Raw genomic sequence first — 14,454 nt, 5'->3', positions numbered from 1 at the left:
CCACTCCCCTCCCCCAACCTGCTCACACACCCCCCCCATCGTTTTAGACAGACGGAAATGGCAGAAAGCAATCCAGCATTGCATTCAGTCAGGAAAACAAAATAAAGATACCACAAAAATAACGGAAGATTTATTTTAGGATGTAACAGGCTTTTCAAATAAGGATTATATTGAAGTGATTACAACATCAAAAGCAGTTACTTGTGCCAGTCACAAATCTGGTGCTATGGATCATGTGTGCCTATTTGTCTGTCATTTTCAAAGAAATAAAAAAGAGCAATAACATAAAGGAGGAAATACAGCCAAGAATCTCCAGGCTCCAGAGTTTAAATTTCAATTGTTTGCACTTTTTAAAACTATTACTATCTATGCACTGGAAATATTAAAGAATAGCTGAATATTATAATCACCACCCACAGCTATTTATCCTGCCCCTCTCAAATTACAACCTCTATTTATCTTATCTACTTATGAAATGAATGAAATGTATAGGCCGCCACAGTCTATCATGACCATGAGTGGCTTAAAAAAAATAAGAAAAAAAATGCAAATATAAATAGTGGAAATCCAGAAAAATAAGCACAGATAGACCAAAAACATTGCACAAGGGGTCCATCTCCCACTCTAGCCCCAGGTCTGTAGACACTCTCTTAAGAACCGGTTGTAAACAGGTAACTTTATACTTTATTAAATGTCTTAACAGAAACACAAACAAATGTATCCCCCCCCCCAAATAGTCGCGATTTATCCCCAAATACCTCTATCCACTTTCCCATTCTTAAAAGGAAAGAGAGATAATGCTGGACAGGAGTCGGGAGAAAAAGAATAGAAAAACAGCACTTGGCAAGTTGTGAAATGACGTTTTCCTGCAATCAGCATTTAAGTGAATGTTTGTCCCAGTATGCTACACCATGCTGTCAGCAAGCAGCAGGGAGTCGTTGAGTTGTTACTACATTTGATTTGACTGCCAGGAGGGAGCTTTATTTCCACTAACTGTTAGTTGCCAGCTCTAAGGATACCAGCCTTCACGTCTTCGGAAAGGATTCCCTCCCTATTCTGTATCTATTTTTTTTCCCCACTTTTCCTTGCTTTCCAGAAATCACCCCAAATTAACAAGATGAGGCATCCTTCTCTGGCCAAAGGTAAACTTACTATAGTGTTATTAGCACCCAGGGGGGTTGGCTATGGAATTTGCCTTTATGGGAAGAAGCAGCAGAGCTCCATTTTTACAAACGACTTGGTCAAAATAAAAATAGCGCGAGTTCATTGTTTACTATTCTTTCTTCAACTCACTGAATCTGATCCTTGAGAACTAATTGGAATAGATCTGACAACAACGGCTAACAATGAAAAGCAGTTTTAGAAAAATGATAGCATGTGTATCGGCAGGGTGGGGGTGGGGGGGAATCTTCTTAGGAGACAGCCTAAGAATTCAGACTGAATGGAAAAGTAATTAGCACTAAAGAGCTATAAGTATAATTAGAGAAAATTCATTAAAGGGAGACAGGTGATCCTGCTTCCCTAAATGCGACAAGGTGCTGTCTAAACATGAAAGAGAACTCAGCTTCAGTGAGTGGAGCAGGAAAGCCATGTCTTTAACCAGATCAGATTCTCAAAATTGGCTGTCAAGATGGGATTGTTGTGATTTGTACCCATCTATCAAGTGCATGAAAGAGAAAGACCGAGAGAAAAAAGAGGCAAAGCTGCTGTCGCTTCCATTCGCAAAGCACCTTTAATTTCCAATGCACCATCTGTTACAAAATCTAATTCATATTCCCCCCCCTTTAATCTGATTTAGTCCTGTAATACTAATTCTTTTACTATCCTTATGAGCATGGCTCTCAAGGAAAAGCTTTGGTTCTGGGTTGCAAAGAAATTGAATATTGAATATAGTTAAGGTTCTAGTGACTTAAGTGAAGCATGCCCTCCATTAAAATGCACCCCGGTAAAGAGATTTGTTTCCAGCCAATGCAGAGATATGGAATTTCTTGCAGTTGGGAAGGGGGAGGAGGGAAAGACAGAAGGGGGAAATACACAAAAGGGAATAAAAATTATGATAGGAAAGTAGGCTGGGGACATGAAAGCAGAGGTTGTCATAAAATACAATTGTTGTCAAGTTTAGTCACTTTCAGTCCTAGCTATAAAATCTCTTTTTCTATGGTTTCATAAAGAAAACCTAAAATTGCATTGTCATTAAAGGAACAAAAAAATGAGTTGTAAATATAATAACAAGGAAGCAGGAAAAAAATGTCATTTATCCAATAGGGCATTATGAAAATAGTTTTACTTGTTACTGGATCCAAATCAATACAAGATTTAATTGCAGTGTAATTGCCTGTGTACACCCAGGCAATAGCGTACAGGTATTACTATAGGAGCCCACAATGAATGAAGGGAAGAAATCCAAATCCAGGACAGAAATCCAGGATGCAGTGTTCAGCACACCTTCTGGCTCAGCCAGTCATCTAAGAAGATCCCTTCAAGCTTCTTTTATACTTAATGGAAATGTCATGTCAGAAATATCTGAGGATTTACAGTTCCTCAGGAACTGTACTATATGTAGAACTGGGAGGTGTTTAACTGCCTAGAACTTTTTTTGAGAAAAAGAAGCACATAAACTGATTTTTTCCAGTGTTTGGCCAAAGGTTACAAAAATTGATTATTAAATTTGGAGGTGGCAAAAAAATAAACATGCACTTTAGAAGGCAGATATAATACAAAAGGATTTTGACTGTTTGGAACAATGGACAGAAACCAGAAAGATGAATTTCAATAGAGACAAATGTAAAAGTCCTACTTTGGGACAGGAAATATCAAAGCTGGTGTGAAACAACACTGGGCAGCAGTACATATAAATAAGATTTGGATACTTTCAGGGATCATAAGCTGAACATGAACCAACAGTGAGATGTGGCTAGGAAGAAAAGCAAATGCAGTCCTAGATTATGTTGATGCAGGGGGCAAGATCAAGATCACTCGTTGTTCCTCTTATTAGCAGTGGGCTAATGCCTCCTTAAGTAACACCAGCTGCCTGCAATTAGTGCAGGTTCGAGTCCCACCAGGCTCAAGGTTGACTCAGCCTTCCATCCTTCCGAGGTAGGTAAAATGAGGACCCAGATTGTTGGGGGCAATTAAGCTGACTTTGTAATAATGCCGCTTAGGGGGTGTGTGAAAGCCCTAATAAGCAGGCATATACATAGAATGAAGGCTACTGCTAAGCTTGTAAGCCGCCCTGAGTCTTCGGAGAAGGGCGGGATATAAATGGAATTAAAATAAATAAATAAATAAATAAATATTGCACTGGCCAGACAACATCTAGATTATTACAACCAATTCTGGATAATGAATATTTGGAAGGACACTGTGGACAGCAGAGGACAGAAACCAAGATGATACTGAGAGGAAAGATTTAAGAAGAATGGTTGGAGGTATTGGGTATGCTTATCCTTGAGAACAGAAGGCTGTGTGAAAGACATGACATCTGTTTTCAAGTATCTGAAAGGATGTCAGTGTAGAAGATGGGGCAGTATTTTTCAAAGCTGCTTCAGAAGTCTGGACACAAAACCATGGGTTTCAATTGCAAACAACTGGATCTCAGAAACCCATTACCCAGGAGCAGGTTTTGGGGCATTGGGATAAATGACCTTATTCTAAAAGCTGTTCAGCATTAGAACAGACTGCCTCTGGTGGTAGTAGACTATCCTTTGCTAGTGGTATTTAAAAAGAAATTAGGTGGCCGTCCATCAGGAAATCCATAGAGTGGATCTGTAGAATCTGTGGAATCCTGCATCTAACAGGAGGTTGGATAACTCTACTGCCCCTTCTAACTCTTACACTCAAAACATCACATCTGACAAACAAAATTAGGCTTAGTACAGAATATCGAAGATTTGCAAACAGGAGAATGAAGAAGACACTAAAAAAATTGAAATGTTTAAGAGCAAATAATCAGGTGTAGAGCCCAATCTGGGATGCAGAAGGGAAGTGAGGAATAAATCATAAAGAGTACAATGTATCATTTCCCAGTCAAGTCCAGTTTGTGGTAGCAAATATGAGGCAAAGTCTCATCTTTATAGACTACATCTAGCTAAATAACTATCCTTCGACAATTTGTTTCCCATGTTCCATCCCAAAGAATATTCTGTGAATATGGAGATATAAAGTTTTCCATAGAAATTCAAGAGTTTAAAGAACTAATCACTCTCCGTGGTATATTTACCTAGAAAGGTTCACTGATCCCCGCTGAATCTTAAAATATAGACACGTATATAGATATGTGGAGAATTAGAGGACAGGATACCTACTTTGTCTACAACTCGTTCTTGAACAACTCAATATTTTTGTAATTTTTCATCTATTAATAATCAGCATCTGCTTGGTTCGTTCTCTTCAGCCATTACAGAATCAGTTCATCTTGTCTTTTTATAAGAGAGCCATTTAAAATTATAATTTCAATCATTGGCTTCTCCAGGGCTACACCTTTAGATCATTTTTTCAGCTTGCATTTTATCACACTCTTGATGTCCCCTCCTAGGACTAACAATTGCTAAAGCAGCTGAATGCTCACCTGCTGATTTAGACCTAGCAATCATCACACCTGTCTGCAGAACTTTTACTCTTGCAATGTATTCTGAATATGGAGCTCTTGCCAAAAGCTGTTTGAAAGTTGCAGACGGTACAAAATATCATGTCTTGCATCCTAGAAAGGATAAGCAAGAACATATTATATCAGAACTGTATTGTGACATACAATTTTACAGACACATCTGTGATAAATAATGTTATATGCACTTTCAATGAATGGCTTTATTACCCTGGTTTAGCTTGCATCGTGGAAGACTATCCTATTTTGTCATATATAATCACAGCACATATGAGCAATAACATGCTGACTTCTCACAGACTGAATTTTAATGGATTTTTTTTAAAAAACCATTTGGGATAAGTATGTTTCTTTTAATATATCTATAGTTTCATTCTGAACATATTTTAGGACTCATGTTCAAATCTTTCATCTGAAAAATAATTTCTGTAGGAATTATACATACAATGAAATTCTAGCACATGTGCCAAAAATCTGAATACACTATACATTAGGGAAGGGCATAGTACAGTTGACGTTCTGCTGATCAGTTCGTAGTGGATTTTGAAATAGTGTCTTGTTTGGATTATTCTAGCAATAATGAATAACTTTTAGACAAAAATATCCCTTAATAGTGAAAACAAATCCTGAAAATGTACAATTGTTTGTAAATTGTAAATACTGTAGGGCAGGCATGTCAAACTTGCGACATCACGTGATGTCGCGCGACGTATTGTGACTTTTTCTCCATTGCTGGCAATGGGGTGGGCTCAGTTTCGGCATGACTTATCCAGCTCGTGGGTCGGGAGTTTGACATGCCTGCTGTAGGGGATTGTAAAGATCTTGGTTTTAAAAGAGGCAATTATGGAAATAGATCAACTAAATCACAATCTGAAGTCATTAATAAATAAATGGCTGAAATGTTGGGCTGTTGGTTTGATCTCCAAGCTTGGCAATTTGGCTGCAAACATTTTGTCTCCATTCAGTGCACTTTGATTTGTGCTCATCTGTCAGAGCACTGGCCTTTAAATACCTTTTTGTGTGATGTAAATTGGTGTGGGTGTTAATTGTCCGGATGTTGCTGAGTCATGGTCTGTGTGATGCAAATGGTGTTTGTTCATTTGGTTGCCTCTGAGTCATGGTCTGGGTTCAGGGTATCTGGCTGGCTGTTGTTGAGACGTGGTCCGGTTTCTTGTGGAGGGTTGTGCTTTTTGTTGCTGTGTGGTGGGGTGCTTGTTCATTCATTGTAAATGCTGCCTTCGGGATTGAAGTAGTTCTTTTGTTCTCAATGGTTGATAGATAGGGTTGATGTCAATGTGTCTGTTTATAGACTTATTGGTGGGGAACCAGGCTTCAAGGAATTCTCTTTCTCCCCTTGATTTCACTTGGGTTACAACTGTGGTCCTGATTAAATCAAACTTGTGTCCTTCTGAGTCCTCATGGACAGACATGAGGGATAGGCTTAAAAATGTATGGCCAGAATTTTAGCCCTTACAATAGTAATTTTTGACCACCTGAAGCAGTGATCAGCGATATACTGTGTGTGTATATATATATATGCGCTCTGTGTGTGTGTGTGTGTGTGTGTGTGCGTGTGTGTGTGTATAATTATTACAATCTTTCAGCTATAAAGTTGTATGTTCAAAAAAAATTTTTTTGAAATTGTTGTTTAGCTGAAATCCTTTGGGTTTTTTTTCTTGCAATGGGTAGTCCATGTAATTTATTCTCTATTTCTGAACTATCTTCAAAAAGAAAAAAATCCAAAGCAAAAGTAACCAATCACACAATTAAATATAATTAATAAAAGGAAATGTGTGAGCAATGTTGATCTATATACAATCCAAAATGTGTATTTGTGTGCATATCTTATGTATATGTCAATGCTGGCTGGGGAATTCTGGGAGTTAAATTCCACGTTTCTTAAAATGGTTAGGGTTGAGAACACACACACACACACACACACACACACACACACACACACACACACATATTCCTGTACCAATGTTTCTGACTCTTGGTCATTTTGAGATGTGTGGTATTTAACTCCCAGAAATCCCCAGTCAGCACTAATATACGGATACTGTAAGAAATAAATATTTAAGAGGAACAGTATTGTGGATAAAGAAATGGTTCAACAAAAATAGTAAATCTGCCCACTTAATATTCAACTACACAGAACATCAACATTCCTTTGCCTTTATTATCTGACTTTCAAATGGCTGGAGTTCTCCTTACTGAAAATCCTGAATGAACAGCAATTTGCTTCCATTAGGAATTCAGCTTTAAGAAAAGTAAGCCATTCCAGCTTGTTTCTGGTGTGCTTAAACTGAGTTTAAGAGATCTGTTCCTACAGACCTAGATCAGTTTTAAAAATCAGAGTGCTATGAACTTTTTTCATCAAGTCTTGAAAAATACAGAGGCAACTTGAAAAATGTAGACCAAGGTGTTAAATTTGGCTTTGGTTAGAATTTTTTTTAAAGAAGAGTTTATCTTAAGCTATAAGATATAAAAAATAAATATTTTACACTGGAACTGTTCAAAATATAGAACTAATGTGCATGTAAGAAAAATTGAAAAATCAATATATTGGGAATCAAAATAAAATTCCTTCATTATGACAGATCCAGGTATATAAACTAAGTTTACAAATATAGGCATGCGTGTTTTCTAAGATCAATAAATAGTACAATCTTTGTAAATAGCAAGCTATTTCAGATCATTATTCCTAGAATAATTAAATAAATGAACTTCTGATGTAGTGTATTTGTTCTTAAGGTTATATATGCAGATTAGAATATAGGCTAAAATCCATATATATCTATATGGAATAAAATATATGCTCACAATTGTGTCATTGTAACTTGGATTGTTGATAAAGCCTAAGAAAAACAAATTTATTTTGATTTTTCACATACATTGTTCATATAAGTTCACAACTATTCATGTTATTGGGCATGTGTGCTAGAGCTTTGCTTTTGGATTCCCTGTGCTAAAAAAAAATCAGACAAAAATGGCATAATATTGTTCTTTACGTTCTGTATGAATAAAGCAGAATAATCATCTTCATATACTATACATTCTTTATATACTTATTTATTTCTAATTTTACTTGTTCCCAGAATCCTTACACTTATGCAACAATTATTAGAGTTAAATACATATAATTGAAACAAATCCACATATAGGATATCTTTTAGCATATACAGTATTCATCTCTCTGACCAATAATTGATTATATTGTGTGTTTGCTTCAGAAGGAAAAAAAGATTTAATCAACTTGTGTATTATAATAGTGATATTTAATATGACTATTTTAATAAAGATTGTACTTCTTTATTTCTTGGAAGATCTAAAGCATTTACAATAGTGAAATGGATTCGGTCACAAGTTTTGGTTTTGTATATAGGAAAGTTGGCATACACTTGTCAGATCTAGCAAACTGTAAATCACATTGATTTCAGTTTAACAGTCAAACACATAACTGCATGTGGTTAAGACTTTAGAGGTAAAATAAGCAAACAACAACAACAAAAAACAATTCTCATGAATAGGGGCTAGTATATAACATTAAATATTGGCATAGCAAATTACATTTAATTGAAGAAAGGATTGGTAAATAGATAAATCACATCAAACTTTATAACATTCCAAAAGATGCAGTACTAAAATAAATTGCTAATCTCTTACGAGTTCCCATCTACCTCAATGTTATTCACTCTAACCCGGGGCTTTTCAACTTTTTCACCCATTGTACCACTTTTAGGATATGGCAACATCTGAGTACCTCCAGTCGCCTAGCAAGGTGTCAAAAACTTGATGACCAAAAAAAAAAAAAAAGGAAAAAAGTGATGAAGTACAGGTAGTCCTCGACTTACAACAGTTTGCTTAGTGACTGTTTGAAGTTATAATGACACTGAAAAAAGTGCCCCCCAAGCCACAGCCAAGGAAGACACCTGCCTGCCTGCCTAGCGGTGTTCTTCCTTCTGTCTGAGGTTTTCATTGCTGTGAGCATTTGTGTTGAGGATTGGCAGCGGGGGTGGGGTGGGGGGTGTTTGGTTTTTATTCCCCCCGTCTGCTGGGTGGTTGCAGCAGAATTTGGTCACTGACCCTGGGACACTGTTACTGTCATAAATATGAATCAGTTGCCAAGCATCTGAATGTAAATTACAAGACCTTAGAGATGCTGCAACAGTCCAGCTAATCAGCACTTCTTCTGGGCTCAGCAGAAGCGCCAGGATCAGCGCCAAGCTCCAGCTGGAGCCTGGCGCCAATCCTGGTGCTTCCACTGAGCCCTGACAGCCCCAAAGAAGTGCTGATCCTGGCGCTTCCTCTGAGCCCTGACAGCCCTACAGCTCCAGCCACCTCTTGCTCAGGCTTGTGCAGTGCTGCCACCAGTTCAGCTGATTCCCCTCCACTGCTACCACTTTTCTAGGATGGTCACGTACCACCTGCCAGGTGCCAATGTACCACAGGTGGTACCCATACCACTGGTTGAAAAGCCCTGTTCTAACCAACCTTTCCATGTATTATCTTCTAAATAAACATAATAAATGTAATCTGAGGACATTTTTCATCTTTTATTTTGCTTATATCTGGAAAATCCATATACTAAATGAGGTATCTGACATCACTGTCCCAATTCTCAATTTGAAGTCTACTTAGCAGATTCATACACTATTAAATTCAGAATTAGACTATAAATATGGTCTTTTTCCTTTGCCTGGCTGTATTAAACATGCCATCAAATTTAAACAAGGATTAATAATAATAATAATAATAATAATAATAATAATAATAATAATAATAATAATAATAATAATAATAATAATGTTGGAAGGGACCTCGGAGGTCATCTAGTCCAATCCCCTGCTCAGGCAGGAAAGCCTATACCATTTCAGACAAATGGCTGTCCAGTCTCTTCTTAAAAACTTCCAGTGTTGGAGCATTGAACGTTTCTGGAGGCAGCTTGCTCCACTGGTTAACTGTTCTGTCAGGAAGTTTCTCCTTAGTTCTAGGTTGCTTCTCTCTTTGGTTAGTTCCTATCCATTGTTTCTTGTCCTGCCTTCATGTGCTTTGGAGAACAGCTTGACTCCCTGTTCTTTGTGGCAACCTCTGAGATATTGGAACACTGCTATCATGTCACCCCTAGTCCTTCACTACATTAAACAAGACATACCCAATTCTAGAAACCATTCCTTATATCTTTTAGCCTCCAGACCTCTAATCACCTTTGTTGCTCTTCTCTGTACTCTTTCTAGACCAGGGGTGTCAAACTGCTTGCCCACGGGCCAGATGAGTCATGCAGAAGCTGTGCCCACCCCATTGCCAGCAATGGCAAAATCATCCCGATACATTGCATGACATTATGTGATTTCACGAGTTTGACATGTCTGTTCTAGACCAAAACTGGATGCAGTATTCCAAGTGTGGCCTTACCAAGGGATTGTAAATTGTTATCAACACTTCATGTGATCTTGATTCTGTCTTTCTTTTAATGCAGCCTAGCACTATGTTGGCTTTTTGGCAGCTAAAGCACACTGCTGGCTCATATTTAAGTGATTGTCCACTAGGACTCCAAGATCCCTCTACTGAGGGATCTACCTACTATTGAGCAAGGTACCCCCTATACTATACCTGTGCATTTAGTTTTTCTTGCCTAAATGTAGAACCTTACTTTTTTCACCACTGAATTTCATTTTGTTAGATAACACCCAATGTTCAAATCTGTCCAGATTCTTCTGTGTCTTAAGCCTATCTTCTGGAGTGTAGACTATTCCTGCCAACTTGGTGTTGTCTGCAAATTTGATGAGTTCCCCATCTATCCCCTCATCCAAATCATGGTTGAAGATGTTGAAGAGTACTGGGCCCAGAACAGAGCCCTGGGGCACCCCACTACACACTTTCCTCCATGTCTTCTAAAACATCTGTCACCACAAAACAAATAAATGATAGCCAGATGATTGTGTGTGCTTGGTTCACTCTGCATTACAGAGAGATTGCTAGTCTAAAGGTTTTTATTAAATATGAAAGCTTAAGATTTATGTTATGGGTGATGAGGCCAAGAATGCTGTGAAAGTGAAAAAAATATGGCAACAGTATGCAGTACATCACTGGCAAGATAATTATTTATATAAAAAGTTGGCATTCTTAGACTTCCAATACATAGCAGATGAAATTCATATATTCAAAGGAGACATAATAATAACCTGTCAGCCGGTAGTGATGGATATGTTTTTAATCCAAATGGCCACAATCTTCAGCCTACCTGTCACAAAGGAACAAGGGAAATGGATTTTTTCTTTCATAATTCTTAAAGTTGAAAGAGAAAAATCTAGAAGCGTGATAAGTGGACCATTCCGGTGGACAGATGGACAGGTAATAGCATAAAATGAACAGTCCCAGTACCTTCACTAACCCTCTTTTCCATCTTTCTACTGACAAATATAATGAGAGGAATAGCTTTCTTTGCAAACAGCACTATCGTTGTTAAAGCAAACACCACAAACATTTAAACTAAGATTTTAAACAAAATATAATTAAAATATTGGAGTACTGAAATGAAGCTTCTCTGCAAAGAAGAAGAGAAAATAACTTCAGGTGATTTTTCTTACTAGTGACGTATGGCTTTGATGGTCTCGTTTGAAGCTTCGATCTGCATGCTACTAGACTGACCTCTCATTCTTTCTTTAATTAATCAAATTCATCCACTTAAACTGGGCTGATATGTACTATACATATTCTTCAAATTCTCTCAAGAGAGAGGAAGGAATTAAGACTCACAAGTGTTGTCATACTCCATCCACACACTTTTCCTCCCAGAGGAACTCACCCAGTCCTCCCTCTTCCTCCTTCTTTGTGTAGGAAAAATATTAACTGAATCTGGATGATCATATCTTAGTTTAATAAACTGAGATATGACAAAAGCTTATGACTGCATGAGCAACTTCTCATTTGTTCCCTTTTTATGAATCCTTTGAATTTGTCCAATGGGAAAAGAATAGTCAATTGGTTTTAATCATTGCTTGCATGAAAGGGAGTTATGGGCAAAAGTAATCGAGACATGATTGTCTAAATAAAATCATGATCTGTGGGAAACAAGAGATATGTTTTTCCTATTTAAAATTCTCTCTACTTTAGTAAAGAATTGTGAGCAAAACATTTTAAAATAACAAAACTGTATTTTCCCACTTGTTCTTATATCAGTTTCATTGTAAATTCACACCAGTAAGGTATTTCCTTTTCAGAAATAGAAATAGTGGGGGGGGGAGAGATCATCAGAATAATCTGAAATAGGTTTGGGCAAATGGGATTCAGCTAGAATGAAGGAAACCTGCCACCATTGGATGTCAGTATAATTGCAGTTATTGACATTTTTCTGAGATAGAATTTTGGTTTTCTGATTAATCTTTCAGGCATCCATCTACGAATCATAATGGATTCTTAAGTCATCACAAAGCCTTTATGCAAAATGAGCAAAGATTTTGCTTTAGTCAACAGAAGCAGAAGACACATGAGAAACTAATATTGTTCTATACTAGTGGAAGCTGTTCTACTAAGTCTTGCTTTTTCTCAAACTATCATGGTTCTTAATCATTGAATATGAAAATACCACTAACTATGAGTTCAGGTATGTCCTTCCTTTCTCAGTATTCAGCTCATAACAATGCGCTGAAAACAGCCTCATGACTGATCCAAATAGCTTTGTTTGTTGAACTACCCCCTGTTTATACTCTTCACTAATTTCTGAAAATTGGCAATTACAAAAAGTGAGAGATTGGCAACATTAGAGATGCAGTATGCAGAAGGGAGAAAAATGTGTCCTATTCAAGTCCTCCCAAACTAATTTTTTTAATATGACTCATTTCTCCTGCTGAAGCTCAGGAGCAAATGTCATTTGAGGTAATATACCCATTTGGTCTCCCAGAGAAATTAACTACTTAGTTCCTTTCAAACTTCCATTCAAGAATTAAAACCTAGCTTTTAATGCAATTCAAGCTGGCTACAAAAGCTTAAACTTTGTTGTTACATGAAACCTAAATAAAGCCATCGTTTACATTCATAGGAATTTTGTGCTCTTAGCTAAAATGTGTAGCTAAATTTTAATTCCTAAAATTTCTGTTTAATCTTCAACTACAAGAAAGTCTACCAAGTGCCGATGACGGTACAATATATCTATATAAAATAGTGCTAGATGAAAATACATTTGGAAAATTATTATGCTTTTTTGTAGGATGCCGCATGCCAACATAACCAGATCTTTTCTGTTTGTTTGCTGACTGCAGCCATAAAACTAAGCATTAACAAAATCAAATAACTACAAAATTTTCCAATATAACTGCTCTGTAAAAAAAAGTTTAATTTGTTCCCCGAGTATATTAACAGAATAAGTAAGTAATCTATGGTATAAATGCAATATCAGGTACCCCAATATTTTGTTGATTAAAAACTACATGAAATTTGCATAGCAAATAATTCCAAGGATAGAGTTTTAATTTGAAATAATACAAGTAAATTCTTGGAGTATTTTTATCCATGCCACTAGAATGGTTCTCATAACTACTTATTACAAGTATGAGAAGTTGTCCTAATAATAGCTACAATCCTATTGGCTCTAAACAACAGTAAAAACATTTTGCATAAGAATTGAAAATAGATTTGACAAGAACTAACCTTAAAGAAAGAAATCCACTCAAATCCCTTTGAAGATTGTAGCTGAATTTTATGCAAATCTTATAAAAATAGGTAGGCAGCTAAGATATCAAGATACTGTGTTTCTTCATTGTACAAATCTAAAAGTAGGCAAAGCAATGATACCTAACCCTGAATCTTTTTTTTTTCAGAAACACATCTGATGGAAAATTCCTCTTTTATGTTTGGGTTGGAAAGAAAGCCAAACAAAATTAGGCTTGGATGGTATTGCTAAAGAACTGAAAATTCTCCTCTGCCACACAGGTTTAACATCTGAGATGCTTCCATTCTCTGCGTCATAAAAATTGCATTAAACAACTTTCATTTTTTTTAAAAAATGGAAGAATATTTTTTAAAAACTTCACAAATAAAGCCAATATGTCAAATATACTTATTGCTAATTTGTATGATTTGATTAAAAAAAGCATAAATAATCACTCATCCAATTTTGCAGGTTAACTTTAGGAACTGTTTTAGCTAATTATAACTACTATATTTTTCACTGCATATTACCATTATTTTGCAATTTTCTTTTGCCGCTTAAAAAAATATCTATTAGCTTTCATCAATAGCTGTATGAAATGATATCTGGAGTTAGAAAGATTTTACAGAACACAAGGAAATAAAAAAAAATCTCTGATACTTTTTCCCAACAGAATTAGCTTAAAATAAGGGTAGCCAAGGCCATTTCACAACTTATAAAAGCTCTAATACCTATAAAGTCTAAGATCTCCCCACAGCTCCTAAATTGTAATGGTGAGATTAATTCTCTAAGTATGAAATTTTAGCAGCTTTACCTGGACTAGTGCTTGCCCTCTTTTTCCACCTAAGAAAAGGCTACATTTTAATGGTAAGCCAGGCTATCTAAATCAAGATAAAATTCATTAGAATGTAATCTTCATAATCATCTGTACTTCTAAAGCTAGACGTGAATCAGATGCTCTCATGCATTAAGCACATTCCGAAACATCCCGCAACGAGAGGTTCTTCCCACAACCCCCCACAACCTTGCCCCCCCAAACCCCCACACCCCCGACACACTTCTATTTTCCTTCCTTTATTTGCACTAGAGGTACCTAAATAATTCACACTGCCTCCTGAACATTCTTCTGTTGAAGCTTGCAATGAGCAATTGCAGTAAGCAGATGGACACACAAATGCAGCAGGTGGGGCAGATGGCAGAC

General features: G+C 36.7%; 1 protein-coding gene across 4 annotated transcripts in view; it reads right to left on the bottom strand.

Annotated features, from left to right (window-relative positions):
- ESRRG (estrogen related receptor gamma) overlaps positions 1–14,454 on the bottom strand; it is a 203,579-nt gene that overhangs the window by 172,342 nt on the left and 16,783 nt on the right. The gene's annotated exons all lie outside the window — the stretch shown is intronic.

This window comes from Vipera ursinii (genome assembly GCF_947247035.1).
Source record: "Vipera ursinii genome assembly, chromosome: 1".
Taxonomy (NCBI): domain Eukaryota; kingdom Metazoa; phylum Chordata; class Lepidosauria; order Squamata; family Viperidae; genus Vipera; species Vipera ursinii.
Note: the sequence above shows the minus strand (reverse complement) of the source record. Positions and strands in the feature narration are given on the sequence as shown.